This window comes from Sus scrofa, chromosome 1 (assembly GCF_054392235.1).
Source record: "Sus scrofa isolate SSC_HxYL_T2T_F1_AM1 chromosome 1, Sscrofa_HxYL_maternal_Yorkshire_Landrace_v2.0, whole genome shotgun sequence".
In the NCBI taxonomy this organism is placed as follows: Eukaryota; Metazoa; Chordata; class Mammalia; order Artiodactyla; family Suidae; genus Sus; species Sus scrofa.
The window spans coordinates 23338887-23366376 of record NC_139383.1 but is presented as its reverse complement, the minus strand read 5'-3'; the positions used below and the strand labels follow the sequence as shown (position 1 = coordinate 23366376).

The 27490-nt window shown below is 34.3% G+C and overlaps 1 long non-coding RNA gene across 2 annotated transcripts in view; it reads right to left on the bottom strand.

The window, feature by feature from the left end:
- Positions 1-27490, bottom strand: part of LOC106508831 (uncharacterized) — a 1163285-nt gene that overhangs the window by 1019845 nt on the left and 115950 nt on the right. Inside the window, exon 1 of one of the 2 annotated variants that reach the window (XR_014839520.1) lies at positions 16128-16226. The exons of the other annotated variant lie outside the window; for it this stretch is intronic. This is a non-coding gene — a long non-coding RNA (uncharacterized LOC106508831). Of the gene's footprint in view, positions 1-16127; positions 16227-27490 lie in introns of those variants that run through there. 2 annotated transcript variants of the gene reach the window in all.

Sequence of the window (27490 nt, the reverse complement as noted above, 5' to 3'; positions counted from 1 at the left end):
TGCAAACGGGGACCAAAAGAAAGCTGGAGTAGCAATACTCATATCAGACAAAATAGACTTTAAAATGAAGAACATTTCCAGGGACAAAGAAGGACATTACATAATGATCAAAGGATCAATCCAAGAGGAATGTTATAACAATTTTAAATATCTACGCACCCAACACAGGTGCACCACAATATATAAGGCAATTGCTAACAACCTTAAAAGGAGAAATTGACAATAATACAGTCATAGTGGGGGACTTTAACACCCCACTTACAGCAATGGACAGATCAACCAGACAGAAAATCAATAAGGAAACACAGGCCCTGAATGAAGCATTAAACCAGATGGACTTAATAGATATTTATAGGACATTTCATCCAAAAGCAACAGAATACACATTCTTCTCAAGTGCACATGGAACATTCTCTAAGACTGACCATATCCTAGGCTACAAATCCAACCTCAGTAACTTTAAGAAAATTAAATTCATATCGAGCATCTTTTCCGACCACAACGCTATACGACTGGAAATCAACAACAGGAAAAAAACTGCAAAAAAACACAAACACATGGAGACTCAACAACATGCTACTAAACAACCAATGGATCACTGAAGAAATCAAAGAGGAAATTAAAAAATACCTAGCAGCAAATGTCGATGAAGATACGACACTCCAAAACCTATGGGATGCAGCAAAAGCCGTTCTAAGAGGAAAGTTTAGAGCAATACAAGCCCACCTCAGGAAACAAGAAAAAGCTCAAATAAACAAGCTAACTTTACATCTAAAGCAGCTCGAGAGAGAAGAACAGACAAGACCTAAAGTTAGTAGAAGGAAAAAAATCATAAAGATGAGAGCAGAAAACAATAACATAGAAACAAAGAAAACCATAGAAAAGATCAATGAAACGAAAAGCTCGTTCTTTGAAGAGATCAACAAAATTGATAAACCCCTAGCCAGACTTATCAAGAAGAAAACAGAGAGAGGACTCAAATCAATAAAATTAGAAATGAAAAAGGAGCAGTAACAACGGACACCACAGAAATACAAAGGATCATAAGAGACTACAATATGCAACTAAATGCCCATAAAATGGAAAACCTAGAAGAAATGGACAAATTCTTAGAAAAGCACACTCTTCTAAGACAAACCAAGATGAAATAGAAAAGATGAATGGACCCATCACAAGAACTGAAATTGCAACTGTGATTAAAAAACATCCAACAAACAAAAGTCCACGACCAGATGGCGTCACAGGCGAATTCTATCAATCATTTAGGCTAGAGCTAACACCTCTCCTTCTGAAACTATTTCAAAACATTGCAGAGGAAGGGATGCTCCCAAACTCATTCTATGAGGTCACTGTCACCCTGGTACCAAAACAAGACAAAGACTCCACAAAAAAAGAAAACTACAGGCCAATTTCACTGATGACCATCAAGGCAAAAATCCTCAACAAAATACTAGCAAACCGCATCCAACAATACATTAAAAGGATTGTATGTCATGATCAAGTGGGATTTATCCCAGGGATGCAAGAGTTCTTCAACATCCGCAAATCCATCAGTGTGATACACCACATTAACAAACTGAAGAATAAAAACCATATGATCCTCTCAATAGATGCGGAAAAAGCCTTTGACAAAATCCAACACCCATTTCTGATAAAAACCCTTCAGAAAGTGGGCATAACGGGCACCTACCTCAACATGATAAAGGCCATAGATGACAAAACCACAGGGAACATCATTCTCAATAGTGAAAAGCTGAAAGAATTCCCGCTGAGATCAGGAACAAGTCAAGGATGTCTGCTCTCACCACTACTCTTCAACAGAGTTCTGGAGGTCCTAGCCATAGCAATCAGAGAAGTAAAAGAACTAAAAGGAATCCAAATTGGAAAGGAAAAAGTAAAACTATCCCTATTTGCAGATGACATGATACTGTACCTAGAGAATCCTAAAGACTCTTCCAGAACACTGTTAGAGCTCATCCACGAATTTTGCAAAGTTGCAGGATACAAAATCAATACACAGAAATCAATAGCATTTCTATATACTAACAATGAAAAAGCAGAAAGAGAAATTAGGGAAGCAATCCCGTTTACCATAACATCCAAAAGAATAAAATACCTAGAAGTAAACCTACCCAAAGAGACAAAAGACCTGTACTCTGAAAACTAGAAGACCCTGATGAAAGAAATCAACGATGACACAAATAGATGGAAAGACATACCATGCTCGTGGATTGGAAGAGTCAATGTTATCAAATGACTATACTACCTAAGGCAATCTACAGATTCAATGCAATCCCTATCAAATCTCCAAGGACATTTTTCACAGAACTCAAACAGAATATTGTAAAGTTTGTTTGGAAGCACAAAAGACCCAGACTAGCCAAAGACATCCTGAAAAAGAAAAATGGAACTGGAGGAATCAGGCTCCTGGACTTCACGCTATACTACAAAGCAACAATCATCAAAACCGTATGGGACTGGCACAAAGACAGAACTATAGATCAGTGGAACAGGATAGAAAGCCCAGAAGTAAACCCACACACCTACAGCCAACTCCTCTATGACAAAGGAGGCAAGGATATACAATGGAGAAAGGACAGCTTGTTCAATAAGTGGTGCTGGGAAAACGGACAGCCACATGGAAAAGACTGAAATGAGAACACTCTACCACCATACACAAAAATAAACTCCACATGGATGAAAGACCTAGATATAAGACCAGACACTCTAAAACTCCTAGAGGAAAACATAGGCCAAACACACTCTGACATAAACAACAGCAACATCTGCTCAGATCCACCTCTTAGAGTAATGACAGTAAAAACAAAAATAAACAAATGGGACTTGGTTAAACTTCAAAGTTTCTGCACGGCAAAGGAAACCCTAAACAACACAAAAAGACAACCCACAGAATGGGAGAACATCTTTGCAAGTGAATCAACTGACAGGGGATTAATCTCCAAAATTTATAAACACCTTCTGCAGCTCCACACCAAAAAAACAAACAACCCCATCAAAAAATGGGCGGAAGATCTAAACAGACAGTTCTCCAAAAAAGACATACAGATGGCCGAGAAACACATGAAAAGATGTTCAGCGTCACTCATTATTAGAGAAATGCAAATCAAAACCATGATGACATACCACCTGACACCAGCCAGAATGGCCATCATCCAAAAGTCTACAAACAATAAGTGCTGGAGAGGGTGTGGAGAAATAGGAACCCGAGTACACTGCTGGTGGGATTGTAAATTGGTGCAACCACTGTGGGAAGCAGTATGGAGATTCCTCAGAAAACTAAACATAGAACTACCGTTTGACCCAGCAATGCCACTCCTGGGCATCTATCCAGAGAAAACCACGACTCGCAAAGACACATGTACTCCAATGTTCATTGCAACACTATTTGCAATAGCCAAGACATGGAAACAACCTAAATGTCCATCAACAGAGGAGTGGATCCACAAGATGTGGTGCATATACACAATGGAATATTACTCAGCCCTTAAAAGGGACAAAATACTGGCATTCTTAGCAACATGGATGGACCAAGAAACTATCATGCTAAGTGAAGTCAGCCATACAATGAGACACCAACATCAAGTGCCTTCACTGACATGTGGAATCTGAAAAAAAGGACAGACTGACCTTCTTTGCAGAATAGATGCTGACTCACAGACATTGAAAAACTTATGGCCTCCAGAGGAGACAGTTTTGGGTTTGGGGGATGTGATTGGGCTTTGGGATGGAAATCCTCTGAAATCAGATTGTTATAATCATTATACAACTACAGATGTGATAAATTCATTGAGTAATAATAAAAAATGAAAAAAAAAACTACCATGAGATACCACCTCACACCAGTCAGAATGGTCATCATTAATAAATCCACAAATAACAAATACTGGAGTGGGTGTGGAGAATAGGGAACCCTCTTTCATTAGTGGTGGGAATGTAAGCTGGTACAACCACTATGGAGAACATAATGGAGATACCTTAGAATTCTATACATAGAACTACCATATGACCCAGCAATCCCACTCTTGGGTATATATCTGGACACAACTTTCCTTAAAAAAACACATGCACCAGTATGTTCACTGCAGCACTATTCACAATAGCCAAGACATGGAAACAACCCAAATGTCCATAGACTGGACTAGGAAGATGTGGTATATATACACAATGGAATACTACTCAGCCATCAAAAAGAACCAATAATGCCATTTGCGGCAACATGGATGGAACTATAGACTCTCACACTGAGGGCGGTAAGTCAGAAAGAGAAAAACAAATACCATATGATATCACTCATATATGAAATCTAATATAAGGCACAAATGAACCTTTCCACAGAAAAGAAAATCATGGACTTGCAGAATAGGCTTGTGGTTGCCAAGGGGGAGAGGGAGGGAGTGGGGTGGTTGGGGAGCCTGGGGTCAATAGATACAAACTATTGCCTTTGGAATGGATAAGCAATGAGATCCTGCTATGTAGCACTGAGAACTATGTGTAGTCACTTATGATGGAGCATGATAATATGAGAAAAAAGAATATGTACATGTATGTGTAACTGGGTCACCATGCTGTACAGTAGAAAAAAAAAAACCTGTATGGGGAAATAACTATTAAAAAATAATTAAAAAAAAATTACTATAAAGTTACGGTAATCAAGACTGTGGTGTTGAAAGATCAGACAACTTTATTAATAGAACAGACTAGAAAATGCAGAAATAGGCCCACATAAATATAGTCTACTTACATTTGACAAAGAAGCAAAGACAATACAATGGAGCAAAAATAGTCTTTTTCACAAATGGTGCTGGAACTGCTTGACATACACAAGCAAAAAAAAAAAAAAAAGAAAAGAAAAAACTAGACTCAGACCTTCCACTTTTCACAAAAATGAACCCACAATATATTACAAAGAAATATAAAACACGAAATTATAAGACTCCCAGGTGACAGAATATTAGAGGGAACTTAGATGACCTTGGGTATTGTGATGATCTTTTATATACATCACCAAAACCTCAAACCATAAAAAAAAAAAAAATTAACTGACAAACTGCGCTTCAATAAAACTTAAAACTTCTTTTCTGTAAAAGACATGTCAATAGAAGAGAAGTGACAGACTGTAAGGAAATATTTAAAATAGATAGATAAAGAATTATTATCCAAAATATACAAAGAACACTTCGAGCTCAACAGTAAGAAAACAAATAACCTGATTTTTAAAAATAGGCAAAAGACATTAAAAAACACATTACTACTGAAGATATATAAATGGTAAGTAAGCACAGGAAATGATGCTTCACAACATAAGTCATCAAGAAAATGCAAATTAGGAGTTCCCATGTGGCTGAGCAGCTTAAGAATGAGGAGTTGTCACTCTGTGGCTCAGATCACTGCAGCGGCTTGGGTCAGATTCCTAGACCAGAAATTTTTGTACACCATAGGTGCAACCAAAAAAAAAAAAAAGAAGTACAAATTAAAACAGCAAGATACTACTATGTATCTATTGGATGGCCCAAATCTGGAACACTGACAACATCAAATACTGATGATATCATGGAGCAAAAGGAACACTCAATTACTGTTGGTGGGAATGGAAAACAGTAATTTTGGAAGACAGCTTTCAGTGTTTTACAAAACTAAACATACTCTTAACTATCAAATCCAACAATCAGGCATCTCAGTATTTGCCCAAAGGAATTGAAAACATATGTTCACACGTTTCAGAAACTACACAAGAATGCTTATAGGAGCCTTATTTATAGTTGTCAAAACCTAGATTCAACCAAGATATTCTTCAGTAGGTGAAGAGATAAACTGTGGTAAATCCAGACATGGGATATGATTCAGTGGTAAACAGAACTGAGCCACCAAGCCATGAAAAAACATGAGGGAACTTAAAATATATATTATTCGGTTAAAAAAGCCAATCTGAAAAGTCTACATACTATATAATTTCAACTATATTAATGTCTGGAAAAGTTAAAACCATGGAGACTATAAAAAGATTAGTAGTTCCTTAGTAGGGGGAAGGGGACAGATGAACAGACAGAGAAGAGAGAATTTTTAGGCAATGAAAATAATCCATATGATAATGATGAATATATGTCATACATACACTTGCCCAAACACATAAAACATTTAACAGCAAAAATAAACCCTAAGGTAAACTATAGTTTTTGGCTTTTTGTTTGTTTCTTTTGTTATTGTTTTTTTCCCACTGTACAGCATGGGGACCCAGTTACACATACATGTATACATAATTCTTTCTCCTATTGTCATGCGGCAAAGTATCTAGACAGTTCTCAGTGCTACACAGCAGGATCTCATTGTAAATTAGTTTTTGGATGATTATGATATGTCAATGTAGGTCATCCTTGGTTAAAAAAAAAAATGTACCTTTTCCATGAGTGAGGTTGTTAATGGGGGAGACTATACCATTATGAAGGCAGAAATATGTAGGAAATCTCTGTACCTCCTCTCAATTTTGTTGTAAATCTAAAACTACTCCTTAAAAAAAAAAAAAAAAGACTTACTAAAAGCTAATAATTGTGATTAGAATGGGAAAAAAAGGACAAGTGAAAAAATAGAAAGAGCTAACAAGATTACTGGATTTATTCTCATGATGATAATATAATTAAATGTAAATGATCTAAACAAACAAGCTGAAAGACAGGGATTGTCTCATTACCTCCAAAGCAAAACTCAACTGTATGATGCAAAATCACTGTAAATATAAGGAAATAGATACATTAAAATAAAAGAAATAAGTTATACCACTAAACACTGATTTAAAGAAAGCTATATATCTAAAATAACATTAAACAGACTTCAGAGCAAAGAATACTGTCAGTGTTAAGGCAGGGAATTACATAAAGAAAATGGATGAATTGTCCAAAGAGACATAAGAATTCTAAATATACATACACTTAACACAGTTTTTAAATAAATTATATAATTTTTCCCCTTTTGTATTTTATATTTTATCAAAAACAAACAGAAACAAAAATTAAAACACCACAGACCTATATGCACATATGTAAGGTTTGCAGTATTTAATTTAAATATGGCATACCTAAAATTTAGTAATCAAGAAATCTCTCCTGCAAACAAGTACTGTAATCTAAATCCAACCAAACCAAAGTAATTGCAAAATGGAGAAAACAAGAATCAGGAATTCATATTACAGAAAACAAAGTTATAAATATTAATTAAAATGTTTTTAACAACTATACGTTGAAATATAACAGACTAAACTTTTGAACAGCTATCATAGAATGTTAAAAGCTTACTAAAAGTAATATTAAATAAGAGTAGCAAATAATATTAAGATCAAATAATACACAGAAATTTTGGAAAACAATTGTTCTATATCATTCCTTAATAATCATTTGTTTTCTCTATCAGTATCTATTTGATTACATTATTACATGCATATTTTATTTTTAAAAAATGGAAAGGATTAAAAAATTATTACACATTCAAGTTCATTTCTAGTGATCGGCCTATTCAATTGATTCTATTTCTTCTTGGTTCAGTTTTAGCTGGCTGTAAGACTCTAGAAAGTTGTCCATTTCTTTTAGGTTGTCAATTTCATTGGCATATAATTGTTCATAGTATTCTCTTACGATTTTTTGTATTTCTGCAGCATCAGTTGAGATTTCTTTTTCATTTATTATTTTGTTTATTTAGGTTTTTTCTCTCTTCTTCTTGGTGAGTCTGGCAAGAGGTTTGTCAATTTGGTCTACCTTTTCAAAGAACCAGTTCTTCATTTTACTGATTTTTTTCTATTGTTTTTTGAATCTCTATGTTATTGATTTCCACTCTGATCATTATGTTTTCCTTCCTTCTGCTGACTTTAGTTTTGTTTGTTCTTCCTTTTATAATTCATTTAGGTGGTGAGTTATGTTGTTGCTTTGAGATTTTTCTTTTTTGAGGGGAGCCAGTATCACTATGAATTTCCCTCAAAGCACTGCTTTTGTGGCATCCCATATATTTTGAATGGTTGTGTCTTCATTATCATTTGTCTCAAGGTATTTTATAATTTCCATTTTAATTTCCTCATTGACCTCATTTCCTCATTGGCTTTTTAGTATCATGTTGTTTAGCCTCCATGTAGTCAATTTTTTCTCATTTATTATCCTGTGGTTGATTTCTAGTTTTATACCATTGTCAGAAGATACTTGAAATAATTTCTATACTCTTAAATTTGTTGAGGTTAGTTTTGTGCCCCAGTATGTGGTCAATCCTTGAGAATGTTCCATGTGCACTTGAAAAGGATGTATATTCTGATTTTTTGGATTTAATGTCCTGAAATGCTAATGAAGTCTAACTTTTCTATTGTGGCATTTAGGATCTCTGTTGCCTTACTGATTTTATGTCTGGATGATCTGTCCATTTATGTGAGTGGGGGTGTTAAAGTCTCCTACTATGACTGTATTCCAATCAGTTTCTCCTTTTATGTCTGTTAGTATTTATTGTATGTATCTGGGTGCTCCTATATTGGGGGCATATATATTGACAATTGTAATATCCTCTTCTTGAATGGATCCTTTTATCATTAAATAGTTTCATTCTTTGTCTTGCTTTATGGTCTACATTTTAAAGTCTGTTTTGTCAGATATGAGTATTGCAACTCCTGCATTCCTGTCTCTTCCATTAGCAAGAAATATCTTTTCCCATCCTCTTACTTTCAATCTATTTCTGTCCTTTGCCCTAAGGTGAGTCTCTTGTACACAGCATATTGTAGGCTTGTGCTTTTTTATCCAATCTGGCACTCTGTGTCTTTTGATTGGAGCATTCAGTCCATTAACATTTAAGATAACTATTGATAAACATGTCATACACCACATTAACAAAAGAAAAGTCAAAAAACCACATGATCATCTCAATACATGCAGAAAAAGGATTTGACAAAGTCCACAATCTGTTCATGATAAAAACTCTTACCAAAGTGGGTATAGCAGGAACATATAATAACAGCAAATATAATACTCAATGGATAAAAACTAAAAGCCTTCCCACTAAAATCTGGAACAAGACAAGGATGCCCACTCTCACCACTGTTATTCAACATAGTATTGGAAGTCCTAGCCACAGAAATCAGACAAACAAAAGAAATAAAAGCTATCCAACTTGTAAAAGAAGAGGTAAAATTATCACTGTATGTACATCACATGATACCACATACAGAAAACCCTAAGGACTCAACACAAAAACTACTTGAACTGATCAATGAATTCAGCAAAGTAGCAGGATACAAGATTAACATTCAGAAGTCAGTTTCATTCCTGTATTTTAACAATGAAATATTACAAAATGAATACAAAAATACAGTATCTTTTAAAATTGCACCCCAAAAAATTAAATACCTAGGAATAAACCTGACTAAGGACATGAAAAGACTTATATGCTGAGAACTATAAAACATTAATAAAGGAAATCAAATAAATGGAAAGATAGTCCATGCTTCTGGGTTGGCAGAATTAATATCATAAACAGCCATTCTACCCAAAGCAATCTCCAGATTCAATGCAATCCCTATCAAATTACCCATGACATTTTTCACAGAACTAGAACAAACAATACAAAATTTTATGTGGTACCATAAAAGACCTTGAATTGCCAAAGCAATCCTGAGGAACAAAATCCAAACAGGAGATATGACTCTCCCAGACTTCAGGCAATATTACAAAGCCACAGTCATCAAGACAGTGTGGTACTTGTACCAAAACAGACATACAAACCAATGGAACATATAGAGAACCCAGAAATAAACCCAGACACCTATGGTCTTAATCTTCGACAAAGGAGGCAATAATAAAATGGGAAAAAGACAGTCTCTTCAGCAAGTGGGAAAACTGGGCAGCCACATGTAAATCAATAAAACTGGAACATACCCTCACACCATTCATAAAAATAAACTCAAAATGGCTGAAAGACTTAAATGTAAGACAAGATACCATCAAACTCCTAGAAGAGAACATAGGCAAAACATTCTCTGTCATCAACTTTACAAATGTTTTCTTAGGTCAGTCCTCCAAGACAACAGAAATAAAAGCAAAAATAAACCAATGGGACCTAATCAAACTGACAAGCTTTTGCACAGCAAAGGAAACCATTAAAAAAAAAAAAGACAACCTATGGAATGGGAGAAAATAGTTTCAAATGGTGCAACTGACAAGGGCTTAATCTTTAAAAAATATAAACAACTGATACAACTCGACAGCAAAAAAAAAAAAAAAAAAAAAAAAACAATGCAATAGAAAAATGGGAAGAAATTCTGAATAGACATTTCTCCAAAGAAGATGTACAGATGGCCAACAAGCACATGTAAAAAATGCTCAACATCCCTGATTATTAGAGAAATGCAAGTCAAAACTACACCTCAAACCTCTCAGAATGGCCATCATTAACAAGTCAACAAATAACAAATGCTGGAGGGGCTGTGGAGAAAAGGGTACCCTCCTACACTGTTGGTGGGAATGTAAATTGGTACAACAACTACGGAAAACATTATGAATATAACTCAGAAAACTAAACGTAGAACTACCACATGATCCAGCAATCCCACAATAGCCAAGACATGGAAAGAACCCAAATGTCCATCAACAGATGAATGGATTCAGAAGATGTGATATATATACACAATGGAATACTATTAACACATAAAAAGGAACAAAATAATGCCATTTTCAGCAACATGGATGGAACTAGAGACTCTCTTACTAAGTGAAGTAAGTCAGAAAAAGAAAGACAAATACCATATGATATCACTTATATCTAGAATATAATACATGGCATAAATGAACCTTTCCACAGGAAAGAAACTCGGACTTGGAGAAGAGACTTGTGGTTGCTAAGTGGGACATGGAGGGAGTGGGATGGACTGGGAGTCTGGAGTTAATAGGTGCAAACTATTGCATTTGGAATGGATAAGCAATGAGATCCTGATGTATGGCACAGGGAACTATATCTAGTCACTTGTAATGGAACATGATGGAGGATAATGTGAGAAAAAAAATGTATATATATACATATGTGTGAGTGGTCACCTTGCCTTAAAGTAGAAATTGACAGAGCACTGTCAACCAAGTATAATGGAAAAAATAAAAATCAATTTAAAAATTAAATGAAAATCAATTTCTCATCTCCCAGAAATAATTCCTACTAATATATAATAACATTTTTCATATTTTAAGTACTATAATATGAAAAGTGTACACATACACACACAAAATGCATCATTTGTATAAAATACTCGAAGCCCTATAAAATAGAAGTTTTCAAAGTAAGACATTACAGATATTACAAATAATTATTTTTGGCCACACCTGTAGAATGCGGAAGTTCTCGGACCAGGTATCATGTCCATGCCACAGCAGTGACCTGAGCCACTGCAGTGACAATACTGGATCCTTAACCCACTGTGCCACAGGGGAGCTCCTACAAATAATTTCTAACACTTTTTGCCAACTTTTTCTCAAATAAGCATGTTATACTTGCATAATAAGAAGAGTATCAACGTAGGTTTTGAAACATATAATTCCATATTTATATTTACTTATCTACTTTTGTTAAAATATATCAAAAGTAGATTTCACCATATTGTACATTTAAATTGTAAACTATTTTTCTTCTCAATTTTGGTAGCATCACAGTGAATGGCTTTTTAATGCACTTGCTTTAATATCCTTAGGATAAGTTACTAAAATTTGAATTAGTATTAAATGGGCATGAAGACATTCCAGGCCCCTGATGCACACGGCCAGCTATCTTCCACAATGCACTACTGACACAAATCTTTTGTTTGATATTGTAATGTGTTTTTCCTTGATTTTATTAGGAAATAATTGATGCACATCACTGTATAAGGTTAAAGTAGGATAGCATGATGGCTTGATTTACATATATTGTGAGATGATTAACATGATAGGTTTAGTTAACATCTGTTTAGATACAAAAAAAGAAAGAAAAAAATTCCCTTTGAGATGAGAACATTTAGCATGTCCTCTCTCAAATTTCCTATATATCATAGATCATAGTTATAGTCATCATGTTGTATCCCTAGTACTTACTTACATATAGCTAGAAGTTTTGTACCTTTTTACCACTTTCTTCCAAACACTAAAGAGTGTTTTATAGTTTTGTTGTAAAATTATTCAACGTATTTTTAAATGAATATAAAAATTATTCATTTTTGAAGCTTTTAATATTTTTGTTGTTTTTTAAAACTATTAAAAAACATTTAATTCCTGATATAATCACATGCAAATGAGTTTTTTCAATCAATTCTATTCTGTGGTCTCATAAAAGCCAGTTATTCTAGCAGCTTTTATTAAATTCCTTAGAATTTGTGAATATACAATTATACCTTCAGCAAATAAAGGCAGTTTAATTCTCTCTTTTCAAGCTTGGCTAGATTTCTTTTTCTTGCTTTATTTCATTAGCAAAATGTTCAGTTTAATATTAAATGGAAATAATAAGAGTGAGAATCCTTGCCTTTTCCTAATAACAGAGAGGAAGCATTTAGTTAGTTATATTTCATTTTTTATGTTCATTTCCATGTAAATATTTGTACAAAAGTATATTGGCTCTTTTAAAGTTCTTGCTACTTCCATCATCTCTGATATTTTTGGTTCTATTTCCATTGATTTAAAAAATGTCTAGTTTTGAGTCACATTTTCCTGCTTCTTGGATTTTTGATTTGGTGCTGAACTTTGTGAAAATTGAGGGTTTTTTTTTTTAATGTTTTACTATAATGAACCTTAAGTACTGTTTTGGCAGGCAGTTATTGACAGTTTAGTTTGATTCTATTCAAGTATACATATATATTTTTCTTTTCCTTTTTTTCTTTCAGTATTTTTAATACAGAAATGACATACATCACTGTATTGTAAGATTAAGGTGTAGAGCATAATTTTTGACTTATATACATCATGAAATGATTATTTATAATAAATTTATTGACCATTCATCATCTCATATAGATACATAAATAAATATTTTCTTGTTATGAGAACTCAGGGTTTGCCCTCTTAATTTTCATATAAAACATACAGCTATATTGATTATATTTATCATGCTATAAATTCCATCCTTAGTACTTATATATCTTATAACTAGAAATTTGTACCTTTTGACTGCCTTCATTCAATTCCCCCTGCTCCCCACCCTCTGCCTCTGGTAAGCACAAATCTGGTCTCTTTTTCTGAGTTTGTTTCTTTCTTTCTTTGTTTTTGAAGTATAACTGACCAACAACACTACGCTAGTTCCCGTTACACAACATAGTGATTCAGTATTTCTAAACATTTCAAAATGATCACCAAGTCCAGTTAAGATATGTCACCATACAAATTTATTATATAGTATATACACTGGACATAGCACATATACACATATATGTATACATAGGTATATGTATATATGTGGTGTGTGTGTTTGATTATATTAAGTTGTTAACCTCTTAAGTTCAAATGCATTCAAGTCAGATATTTAGAGCATTTCTAGGGAACATCCAGAGTAGTCTCCACTAAAGAGATACTTTACTTTACTAAGGTGCAATCCACTTGGAGTCCCTTCTAAATTGCAGGTGATCAGAGAGGATTCTCTGACTGACTGAACTCAAACAGTCCTCCCACATTGTGAGCTCTAAAAACATCAAATTTACAACTACCTGGTAGATTTTTACTGGGTTTCTACACCTTGATTTTACATATGTAAGAACTCTTATTCAAGAAGGACTCAAGAAGGAGTTCTGTGGTTCGGTGGGTTAAGGATCCAGCTTGGATCACCGCTGTGGTGCAGGCTTGATCCCTGGCCTGGGAACTTCTGCATGCCATGTGTGTGGCCAAAGGAAAAAAAAAAGACTCAAGGAGATGCCTACTATGTTTCCTCAGGCTCAATTTTCTGCATAGCTTTCTTCATTCTGCCCTAAAAATGCTGCTGCCTCAACTCCCCCAAAATCAATCATCCCCTCCTCATTTCAGTGAGGCCATAGGATTCTGTTTGGGTTCCTTCCTTATGTACGTAAGGTCCCAAAATTGCCTCTAACAGAAAAGTAAGAGAATCTTAGGCTTGCTTCATCTGTATTTTTTCCTTCTTTCACAGCCCTGTGTTGCTTACTTCTGAAGGTCTGAAAGTGGTTTTGCATATATTTTTTCCTAACTTTTTCACTACTACTATTAAGGTTATGTCTGGTCTTTCTTTATCATAGCTGGAAATGAAATTCAACAATTTGCTTTTTAAATTAACTTTTAAAAATATATTTTAGAATAATTTTAATCTGTAGAGGAGTTAGGAAAATATTATAGAGAATCTGCACATAACCCACACTTAGTTTCCTCTATTTTTATCATTATTATGGTACATTTGTCACAACTAATGAACAGATCTTACTACATTTCTTATTAATTAAAGTCTACACTTTATTTAGATCTCATTAGTTTTTCCTAATGTCCTTTTTCTACCTCAGGACGTCATCAATAATACCACATTACATTTATTTGTCATGTCTCCTTAGGTTCCTAGATTGTAACAGTTTCTCAGCCTTACCCTGTTTTTGATGACCTCAACAATTTGCTTCCTGCTTTCCTTAAACTTTGTTAAAAACTTTTGTGTATTAACCAATAAAGAAGGTAATATGCCATTTTACCCACCAAATTAACAAAGTAGTTACAAATTATAAAATTTAATTTTAATTTTATTCCTGTATTTAATTTAATTTTAATTTTAATCCTGTATACAGGATTTTAATTCCTGTATAATACCACCTATGTACTGCTCTCCTCTTTAAAGTAGCTTATATCTGTACTTCATATGTTCCAAACATACTGAATTTCCTTACTGTATTATTTTTTCCTTACTGTATTATTTTTTCATTTAAAACAATGTTTTAAAACATCATTAGTACTGTTTGTTCACTGTTTCTTTATCATCCTCAAATGTATGAAGAAAAAAACTACACAGACAATTTGAGAGAAATGTTACTTGTTATTGTTATAAACTTCTCTCTTTTCTAGAAACATCAAGAGCCCAAAACAGCTGAATATACTAGCTGAAGTATTCATTAACAAAAATAAATTTTCTAGCTATTCTAATCAACGAAAATTAGAGTATAAATAAATAAATTCAGGAATGAGAACAAGCACATGACCAAAGTACAGTAAAAAATTATTGAATGTATATTCTTATACCAATACATCAAAATCTAGACAAAATGGCTGATTTTTAAGAGTGTATAACAGCATAGTTACATAAAACTTGGCCAATATAAATTGAACTATAATTGTGGAAGAAATTGTTGAAATTTTCAAAAAAATAGTTCCAAAAAGTCTCAGGCTCACACTATGTCACAGCCTCTTTCAACTTTCAAGGTATTTAAAATTCTTTTTTGAATTAAACTTTTGCAGCATGTGGAGAAAGAATAATTTTCATTTTGTAAAACTTGGATAATAAGACAACCTTGATTTAAAAAGCCCACGAAGTAGTGTATATTAAGAGAAAATAATTGCAAATGTTTTTCATATTAATATAAATCATAAATCCTAATTGTAAAGTAGTAAAATTAACACTGAGGTGCATTTATAGGATAATACACCATGATTAGTATGTAATTACCCCACAAATATTAGATTGCTTCAATGAAATAAATCTATTAATAGTCTTTTCATACTAATAGGACAAAAATAAATAATACATAGAGTAGAAAACTTGCAAAATTATAGGATTAGTATGGGAAGTAATCAATTCAAAAAGCATAAAACCCAAATGCCCGAGCTAGTCCAGGGCCAAGGCGCCGGGCGTCCTGCACGACGGCAAGGCTTCCTCCGGAGCTGCCTCCTGGCACGATTTTTAAAAATAACCCCTCTTATTAAGAAATACAAATAAAAAATTTCTTTTAAATGTAAAATATATCAACTTCAAACACCTCATATTTTGAACTACAAAGCAGAAGTGTCATGATATCTCCACTATTTTGTATTACTGACTGAAACTTTTTAGCCCAGTTCCCTGTGATAAGAGAAACTAAATAAGAAGTATGAATACTTTTAAGTAGGAAGCAAACTTATAACTATAGGTACAGTAATGGCTACTATAAAGGGGCCACCTACCCTTCTTCCTTGAAGAAAACACCAACATCCTTTGAAGAACCAGTTTTCTTCCCAGATATAAGGAATGGATTTTGATTCACCTAAGCCTATCCAAGTGATGCCATTCCCTTTGCTAGTGATAGATTTAGACTTGGGCAGGCAAAATAGCTTGGACAGTATTCAGAGCACTTGTGTGCATTCTCAGAGAGCTGCTAATCCCTGGAAATCACAGCTGAGAAGTTCGTTTTAGCTCAGATGCAGACTGCTTCAACTATCTTTGGTAGATTCACAGCACCAGAATCCTTGACATGTGGTGAACTAAAAGTTACCAGTAGGAAATCTCACTGAATCAACTCTATAAATATCTCAAAAAGCAAACCTTGAAGGATACATGTCTTCTCCACATAAAAGAGTTATCTTCTTTGGATTTGATTCTTTACTTTATCTCTCTTTCCAATCCAAAAAGCTTTCATTCTTAGTGCCACCCACTAAGCTTCTGGGACATACAGCAAGTTAGCTGTGATGTCTTTCTCACTCCTTTCCTGCCTTCCTTAGAGAGGAAAGGAATTGTGACATAATTTCCTACATACCTCTTATTTCCCCTGCATCCAATCTTAAAAGCATCAGAAAATATCTACATTAATTAACTCTCATTTCTAAAACTCTGATTTAAGGAGTTCCCGTAGTGGCACAGTTTGATCCCTGGCCTTGCTCAGTGGGTTAACCATCTGGTGTTGCTGTGAGCTGTGGTGTAGGTCGCAGACGCTGCTCGGATCCCGTATTGCCATGGCTCTGGCATAGGCCAGTGGCTATAGCTCCAGTTAGACCCCTAGGCTGGGAACCTCAATGTGCTGCGGGAGTGGCCCTAGTAAAGACAAAAATAAAAATAAAAAAAAAACTCTGATTTGCTAACTCATTCTTAGCCTTTTCCATTACATATCTTATAAGCCATTTAATTACATTATAAACACTTTTTCCACAATACTATTATCTACATAAAATACATAAAAGAAAAATGATAGTTCTTGGCCCACCCTCTGGAAACAACCACTCTCAGCTATTCTAACTGTTTCTTTGTTGGGGAGGGGAATCGTGTATTTGCATCCACATTTCTGAAGAATATACTTATAAAGTTTCTTCTTGATTTTAAAATTTAGTTTCAAAATCTTTTGAGTCTGTTTCTATTAACTTCTATTGTATCATTTTTATTAGATTCCACATATTAGTGATCTCATATGATATTTAGCTTTCTCTAACTTCACTTAGCATGATAAATCTCTAGCTGCATCCATGTTGCTGCAAATGGCATTATTTCATGCTTTTTATAGCTAAGTAGTGTTCCATTAAAAGTATGTACCACTTCTTCTTTATCGAGTTCTCTGTTGATGGACATTTAAGTTGCTTCCATGTCAGGACTATTGCAAATAGTGCTGCAATGAACACCGAGGTGCACATATCTTTTCGAATTACGATTTTCTCTGGATAGATGCCCAGGATGGAATTGCTAGATCATATGGTAGTTTTATATTTAGTTTTTTAAGGATCCTCCATTCTGTTTTCCATAATGGTTGTACCAATTTATGCTCCCACAAGCAGTGTAGGAAGGTTTCCTTTTCTCCACACCCTCTCCAGCATTTATTGTTTATAGACCTTTTGACGATGACTATTGTGACTGGTGTGAGGTGGTACCTCAGTGTAGTTTTGATTTGTATTTCTCTAATAATTTGAGATGTTGAACATCTTTTCAAGTGCTCTTTGGCCATCTGTTTCTTCTCTTTGGAGAAATATCTATTTGTATTGTTTTTTGATATAAACAAACAATATTTTTGCATATTTTGGGGATGCTTGCATATTTTGGAGATTAATCCTTTGTTTGTCACCTCTTTTGCAAAGATTTTGTTTCCCATTCTGTGGGATGTCTTTTTGTTTTGTTGAGATTTCAAAACCAAACTTGTATTTACAAAGGGGAAACATGGGGGAAAGGAATAAGTTATAGGGTTGTGATTGATATATATACACCACAATATAAAAAATAGATGTGTAACAAGAAGCTAGTGTATAGCACAGGAAAGCTTAATACTGTGTAATAACCTATATGGGATAAAAATCTGAAATGGAATGGATATAACCTAAAATGGATATATTTTATTTCATATACCCATTCCTTTTCAGATTTTTATATGAAATAAAATGGGTATGTATCCATTTTATATGAAATAAAATGGATATATGTATGGATTTTGATATGAAATAAAAAATCATATATATATACACACACCCATAGGATTTACCTTGCTGTATACCTGAAATTAACAATTAACACAACTTTGTAAGTCAACTATATTCCAATAAAATTTTTAAAAATACGATCTGAATTGAAAATTATCCTAAGAAAATTAAATATTTACTATCTATATCTGACAGTGGAAAGTTAGTTATTAACATTCTCAGAACTGTATCCTCTCCTGATCTACCTCCAACCCCAAATATATACACATGTTCCATTTCTCTCCCTATGATCCATTATATCCCTGTTTTGGCATTGTTTCTGTTTCCTTTGGGTCCCTCCTATTCTCTGTTGGTTTAATCTTCATATTTCATTTTAGATTATTTCTTGACTTTTTGATGATTCTCCTCTGTTTACAGAACTAAATTGCTGACTGGAACTTGTGTGAGCCTTGTTTGTTGGCTCACACAGTGTTTCCATGGGGAGTTGGCTACTTCGGTCACAGATTTCCATATGAGAGTATTTGTAAAACTTTTCTCTTGAGCTAGTTTCTTCACAGAAGCCTTCATACTCTCTAATTTCTTGCCTAAGAAGCAGAATCTGGACCCAGTTGAGCAATTAAGCTGATGCTGTCACCATTCAGCATCCAGAAGTTCACTTAAATGCCCTCTTCTATAAAGAGTCCTATAACATGATGAAGGAAAAGATGGAGATGTGTATGGTGCAAGTTTATCTTTATATAAAGGATGATCAGAGATGGCCTCTCCATTGTCAATCATTGCACAATTTTTATCAGAAATAACACTTAACATAGGATACAGAAGTGACAAAAGGACTTATTTTGTAATGCTAAAAATAATTATAGAAAATGAGAAATATTTTTAGTGATTAAGTCACTTTAACAATTATCCTTTAGGAAGAAAAGTTAAGTAGCCTTCTTGTTAAATATCAAAGTACAAAATTAAAATTTCTAGAATAAACTTCTGGTAAAAAAGCTCACCAAATGAGTCACTCACCTTAAATAAGTTTAAAAATTGAGGAAATGCCCACAATCATTGTTAATTTCATCAAACTACTAAATTCAGGAAAATACACAGCCTTAGCTAAGATTAGAGATTCTGTTACACTGACTAAATGTTAACCTAGAAACCTTCATTTCCTAAAGAGATTAAAGTTTAAATCCTATATGTAGTTACCGAATAATGATTCATTATTTTATATCTTGAAGATTTTTAAAGTTATTTGAGCAGTAGCAACTAAATAAAAATTTGAATTTTTTCAACTCTTGCTTTTTTTGGATAGGAATAACAAGTTCATCATTTGCCAGTAAATGGAATAATCTGCTAATTAGCAGCACTTGTTATGTGATGAATATTCAATTACTAGAATAGAAAAGAGAAAAGATGCCTCATACCTTAGTAAATTAATTCTTTTTTGAAGAGTGAATTTGCATCCACCTGGCAGAAAACATAAACAGTCTCTTAGTGAAAGCCTTGGGAGGTTTGCCAAAATGGAGAAATTAAGGGGTTGTTTAACCCTTTCACTCTTTGTCAGAATATGATTGTCCCTCACAGATGTCTTCTTTATAATTCCATTGAAATTAATCACATCTGTCTAAAACTAGTATATTTTACAAGGCTAAGAACATGAATTAGGCTTATTTCCTGTCATATTCAAAGATTCCTATATCTCATATAAAGGAAAGCAATACATAAACTGTAAAAAACTAGGTAATTGAACACATGCAAGACTCGGTGATATTTAACATGCAATCATAACAATTTTTTAAATAATATGAAGCCTATTACTACCCAAGGCATTTTCAATCAGTTGTCAATTTTCTTTTTGCTTCCAACTGCAACTTCTGCTTTCCTTTCTCTTAGTATTTATTCTTTTCCTTCATTAAATGATCTCTCCTTCAAATTCTGGAGTCTAAAAACCAAGATGTCTATCTTCTGATGATTACCAAGACATTTTGGGAAAGTACGTTGTTTCAGGGAATTCCAAACCTTACAGCTGTGAGGAAGAGAAAAGATTAGTGGCCCAAGATAGAATGAAGATCATATCTGGGTGTTGTAGACATTACACAGTATTTAGTGGATTATTTTGTAGCCTTTCAGAGTATTCTGTATAGAGTAAAGCAATTATGCCTCTATGTCTATCACTGTTAAAGCCCAACATCAAAGAAGGGGTTTGCTTGGCTATGTTGAAAATGGAATGGGTAACTCTTAAGCCAGTTAAGAGAAATTAATGTGAAAAGGTTCAATGTGATGCACTGCTAAAAGCACAAACTGGGAGTCAGGAAATAGGATTTTTTTCCTCAGTTCAACTGCTAAGTCTTCAATTGTAGGTAAACTGCAGTATTTAGGGACCTACTATTCACTTGCAAAATGCGGGCATTCCATTTAGAGATTTTTAAGGATATCTGCAGATCTAATGTTCTAGAATTATGTGTTTCCTGAATAAGGAATACAAGTCTCAATTTACATCTATCACAGATTATAAAAAAGAAGTGGTAAGATTTAGATTTATTCTGATTTTCCTGGGTTGTCTGATATGTAATCATAAAACAATATTGCAGCTACTGAATTGCTGTGGCAACAGCCTATAAAACTCTTCCTTTTACAATAAGCCCTCTCCATTTCAGTGAAATTTGAAAACAGGAATCTAACTGTATCCAATCTTTATAATGAATTTTTAGGAAATTGTATCTTATGATACAAGTGAAAATCAGGAGTATTTAATTATTGCCTATTTTCATTAACTAATGATCCAATTTAGGGTTGATTAAGGTAGAGTGCCACTATTAGATAAATTTAATACAACAACATTATTTAGAAATGATTGCTCATTCTTCTTCTACTAAAATACAATTGATTATGGGTGGCTTTCCAATATGTTTAAATTATGAATGTTTTTATTGCTTATTACTTATTTTCCTAATTACTGGTGTTTTAATGAAGGACTTATTGGAGAAGAATCATAAGTGCATGTGAGGAAATAGATAGATAGAATGGGTTTTAAATTTATGAGCTGTGTGTATGTGTGCAAGCGCCAAGGAAAGGCCATGTGAGGACTTAATGAGAAAACAGGAAGAAGGCTCTCACCAGACACTGAATCTGCCATCACAGTGATCTTGAACTTTCTAGCCTCCATAACTGTGAGAAATAAAAGTCTTTTTAAACTGCCAAGTCTATAGCATTTTTTTACAGCAGCCCAAGCTAAGATGGGGCCCTGCAGATACAGCTTCCTTACATTCAAGTTTCTCCACTTCTTTCTTTCTTTCTTTCTTTTTTCTTTCTTTCTTTCTTTCTTTCTTTCTTTCTTTCTTTCTTTCTTTCTTTCTTTCTATTTATTTATTTTTTGTTTATTTATTTATTTATTTTTCTTTTTAGGGCCGCATCCATGACATATGGAGGTTCCCAGCCTAGGGGTTGAATCAGAGCTACAGCTACCACCCTTCACCACAACCACAGCAATGCCAGATCCTAAGCCATGTCTGCGACCTAAACACAGTTCACCACAATGCTGCTGGATCCTTAACCTGCTGAGTGAGGTCAGGGGTGAACCTGTGTCCTCATGGATACTAGTCAGTTTCATTTCCCCTAAGCCACAATGGGAACTCCAAGTTTCTCTATTTCTAATAGCAGACGACAGATGACGAGGGCCATGGGCCTGAGCGTAAAACTTGGAATCAGTGATGGGAAATATGGCACCTGGAGTGTTGTATTATAGGAAACTGGGTAGCCTATTAGTCTCATGAAAAAGTAATGCATAAAATGGTGACATGGAAATGCTCCTAGGACAAGTTCTGTCTTCTGAACCATTTTACCAAGGGCCAATGTTCCTTCCACCTTTCTATTACTGCATGTTCTACACTATTTTGTAATTACTCAATTCTGCATATGTGTTCAAATACTAGACCACACACCACTTTGAATAATATACTTTACAGCATGTAATAAATACACTGTACATATTTGCCTAATATACAATTCAACTAAGGAAGCATAAAGGCCCTGGATCACTTGCCTATATCTTTCATGGGAATCTATAGGTTAAAATATAATTATGATTTCATTACTTTTTATATATAATCATACCTTTTGGAACAGTTACTAGTTTGGGACATTAAAATTTTGAGGTTCAGATTGACCATAGAAAAACTTATCTAGAAAATCCAGGTTCTCTATTTTGATAGACTGCACCGTATCTTTAACTGCACATGTGGCACATGTAGAAATTACAAGGAAATTATATGAGTCAGAGAAATAATGCACTTATATGCCAATCACTTTCTCATGTTTTATAAAATAATCTATTGTTTAATTTTGTCTTACTATTGAAGGCCCAGAATCTTCCCCTTTGTAGAAATAGAATGAGTATGTAAATGATAGTACTTATAAAGAATGTGAGATCCTCAGAGAAAGATATCAGGTCAAAATTCTACTATTCTCAGCCAACATTCATAATATTTGAGATACACTGTTTTTCAACCTGAAGAAAATAGATCTTTAACCCTATAATGATTGTTTTATCTAGTTACCTCCTAACGCCACAGTATCTCAAATAATTAATATTCATCATTCAATTCTCAAAAACCTTTTTCACATTTTTAATCCTCACATCACATCGCACAGCAGAGAATAAAGTGGGATCATTTCCCTCCCTGCTTCATTAGCATTGTAATTTCTTGCCAAGAGAACGAACCTGATGCACTTGAATTCAACCTCAAGTTAAAGTGTATACTAATCTAGCTAAAGCCTCTCTACAAATCAGACATAAATTAATGAAGTTTTCAAATGTTTTGTCAAACATACATCAAGTGATATAAGAGATTTAGATACACTCCTTCTCTCACAACACTACTGAGTATCTTGTCACTAGTCTGAAAGAAGGTTTCATAAAATTAAATATAAATACTTCAAATGGTGGATAATTTATAGCTGTATTTTATAAAATTACTTTCTGATTATCAGACTGTTAATATCATTTGATTTTAAATTACCAAGGAAAATGATAATTTTTCTAGCATTAAAAATGAAACACAAAGGTCGGTAAATTGTTTATTTGTTTAAATAATATAAAGGAGTGAAACGTATTTATTAAACTGGGAAAAATAATTTTCTAACAACCCTATATAAATAAAAGGAACTGAATACTATACACATATCATAGCAATTACATGCCATGATAGGTGTGATATATTATTCTTGGCAAAAACATTAAATGAACAAAATGCTCTTACATTAAAGACTTGGCAGACTGTTATGAATTTAGGTATAAATTTTTTGTAGGAAATGTGAAAATAGAACAGCACCTTTTCATTCCTAATTGAGGCCTTCATAATGTCCAGCATCAGAAATGATCTAGATAAAATCCAGAACTACTTGCTTATCAGTAATTGCACAATGAGATGACATTGGTTCATGAAAGGCAGGTTAAAAATGCAAATCTACTGCTGAAAGGAAAGAATAGGTGTACCTCTGTGACAGGTATATTTTTGCTTGTTTTTCCCTTTTTGGCCGCACCCCGTGGCACATGGAAGTTTCCAGGTCAGGGATTGAATCTAAGCCACAACTATGACCTACCCCACAGCTGCAGCAACCCTGGATTCTCCCTCAACCCACTGCGCTGGGCTGGGGATCAAACCCATATCACCACAGAGACAACACCAGATATGATCCTTAACCTACTATGCCACAGCAGGAACTCCGTGTTTTACATTTTCTATCATGGAAACTATTGAATTTCCTTTTGAAGAAATGCTCAGAAGGAAATACTTTGCCTCTAACTGCATTAATACCTGGATAGTCCTCAAGATATTGTTTTATCACTTGCCTAAATAATACAAAAACACAGTGAAATGAAATTAAGTTTCATTTTAGGATGAAGAATATTTGAAACAAATGAAACCATAGTAAACAAACATTACAGTTTCTAGCAATCAATACTCTCTACTTTAAGGTACCTGGTTTTCAAACGGAGAACTGTAAAATCCACTTGTATTAAGAAATGGCAAATTACCAGGTGCTCATGAAGGGGGAGAAAAAGCTGGAAAATTACATATCTAGTTTTTTTTTTTGTCTTTTTCAGGGCTGCACTCACAGCATATGGAGGTACCCAGGCTAGGGGTCAAATAAGAGCTGTAGCCATTGGCCTACTCCACAGACACAGCAATGCCAGATCTGATCTGCATCTGAAAATCACACCACAGCTCACAGCAGCTCTGGATCCTTAACCCACTGAGTAAGGCCAGGGACTGAACCTGCCTCCTCATGGATCCTAGTCAGATTCATTTCCTCTGAGCCACAATGGGAGAGCCAATGTCTTTCCTATTGTATGCAACAGCAAAGTGAAATCATTGTGACAAAGGCCCTATGGCCTGCCCAAACCTAAAATATTTACTTCCTAACCCTTTATAGACCAACAAATCTAAACACACATTTCACTATTTTCTTTGTTCTATATATTCAAAATACACATATTTAGTTCTTCCTTCTCTCATCCCCACTGCCCCTCTCCTGCATACCCATGCATGCTCTAAATGGTCTTTTCCTCTGTCCCCTTGTAACTCTCTGACTCTGTCCCTCTTTTTATCAGTCACTGCTGTCATTTTCGTCCTCATGAATATTGCCCATATGTATCTTGTATTCTAACCACCACTTCCACAATTTCATTTCTTTACAGAATTAACATTATAATCACTGTTCTTTAGCCAACCTTCCAGGTGATTCCAGACAATTCCTGTACTCTTCTTTTTCTTTGTACATATTCCTCCTTGCTTAATCCTTCATTCTGTCTCTTTAACCCTTCAATGAGGGACTCCCTAGTAATGAACTATATAGTATCCATAGTCTTCCACAGGCTTATTTCACAACTTTCCAAACTGACTCCTAGAGTTCTTAGTCAGCCTGGTTTCCTAACTCCTTCTACATAACATGTCCCATTCTATTCTAACTTTGGGTATTGGACTCCATTGGTTTCTCCTCATTATTTGTCTTCACTATTTTTCTGGGTAAGATATAGAATGTCAATCATTTCTTAAAAACCAACCTCTGATCACTGCCTCCTTGGAATTTTTTCAGGACTTTTTCCTCTGAGGAAACCTCAGTCTGCCCTATAACCTAGAGCAGACTAGAGGATTTCAGGTTTGAATGGGGCTATATTTATTTCTTAGTGCTGCCATAAAAAAGTCCCACAAACTAGGTGGCTTAAAATAAGAGAAATTTATTCTTTTGTAGTTCTAGAAATAAGAAGTCCAAAATCAAGGCATTAGCTGGGCCTTACTTCCTCCAACGGTTCTAGGAAAGAATCAGCCTTGACTCTTCCTACCTTCCAGTAATTTCCGGCAATATTTAGCATTCCTTATCATGTACATGTCTCACTCCAATTTCTGCCTCCATTTCCCCAAAAGTGTCTGTGTTTCTGTGTGTCTCCAAATCTCTTTCTCCTCACTAGAACACCAGTCACTGGCATTAAAGCCCACATTAATCAAGTGTGACTTCACCTTAAGTTGATTATATCTGCAAAGACCCTGTTTTCAAATCAGGTCACATTTTCAGATAAAAGGGGTTAGGACTTCAACATATCTTTTGAGGGGACACAAATCCACCCACATTAGGGACACTCAAATGCATCTACATTAACCCATTCATTTTTATGACATAGAGAAACCCCATGTAATTCTGCTTACATATTTCTGTTGACATTAGAAACCCACATTCTATGAAGTTATCAGTTTTAACAGAATTACAGTAAACAAACAAGTAAACATCTTGTAGCCTAGGTCCATCAGCCCTATTTCCCTAGTTCTATTCTTGAGCCCAGACAGAATAAAGAGTATTGTCTTGTCAATATTATAGACCATTAAATGTTAAAGACAATTTATTCTCTCCTAGAACTTTCTCCAAGGATATACATTCCTATTTTACTAGATTGTCTTTTTTTAACATGTCATGAAGAGAGTGAAAATCATGGCACGCTTCTCTCAAAAAAAAAAAAATTTAGTTTCAATTGTCTGAGTTCAAAAGAATATCTTCTATTGCCTACTTTCTTATCGAGTTCATTCTATCATAATGGCTTTAATGTCAGACATGTGTCTATGAATCCCAAATCTGCCACTAAGCAACTGTGTTACCATTAAAATTAAATAATTTCTCTAAGCTTCAATGTCTTTCTTGGCAAGATTGGAATGTAATATTTGCCATAAAGAGTTAATTAAAATAATAATTAGGTAATAGATAATTAGCACAGTGCCTGCTAGACTTAATAACTGGTAGCTTGTAATAGTATAATTTTTATTGGTCTAGCTATATAGAAGTCTAATTTAACACATCAGAACCTATATTATATCGAGCATGGCCTATAACCCTTAGTGTTAATTCATGCCCTGACAGCAACATCACAGCTAATACAGATTTGTACATTGTTTTGCAGACCTAGCTATTCCTATCTTGCTGACTATCAGAGTGTGATTAGAACAAACTATCAGAGTTTCCATGGAGAGATGGGCTTAGAAATTTTTTTCACATTGGTAAATGAGTAAATAGTAATGCAACTCTTACCCTCACAGTTGATTACCACTCTCACCTCTTAAAGAGTAATTCTCTAAAGAAACTTGGAAATTCTCTGTTTTTTCTAAAGAAATTACTTCTGTTACCTGACTCTATTCTCTTTGCTTGGCCTTAGTTTTCTATTATGCATATATCTGTCATCAGTTCTTAAGAAATGATGCAAAGACTTCTAGTTGCCATATGATATCCATTTTCCCATTTTTACTTAAAAACCAAAAATTTTATTTAGAAGTGATATAACCAACTGAAATGCTATATTTTTTAGCTGCAACAATCCATTTGATTACATTCTGATAATTGAAATGAAGGTAGAAGTGTTTTTAAGAATTCCAAGAAGGATGTTCAATGAGACCCGACTATTTGGGAAACAGTCTGAAAATGCAGCCATGATTTTTTAGAGCTCTGGTAGGTCTCTTAGAATATGAAGTGGCCTGGATAATGGACATCAAGAAGACTTCATAGACTATTAGGATGAAGCTGGGTACTTAATATCCATGAAGACCAGTCCAGAATGGGCTTCTTTCCTTTGGGAGGAAACTGGACTTCTAACTTCTTGAAACCACTGCTATTTTGTTTTCTAC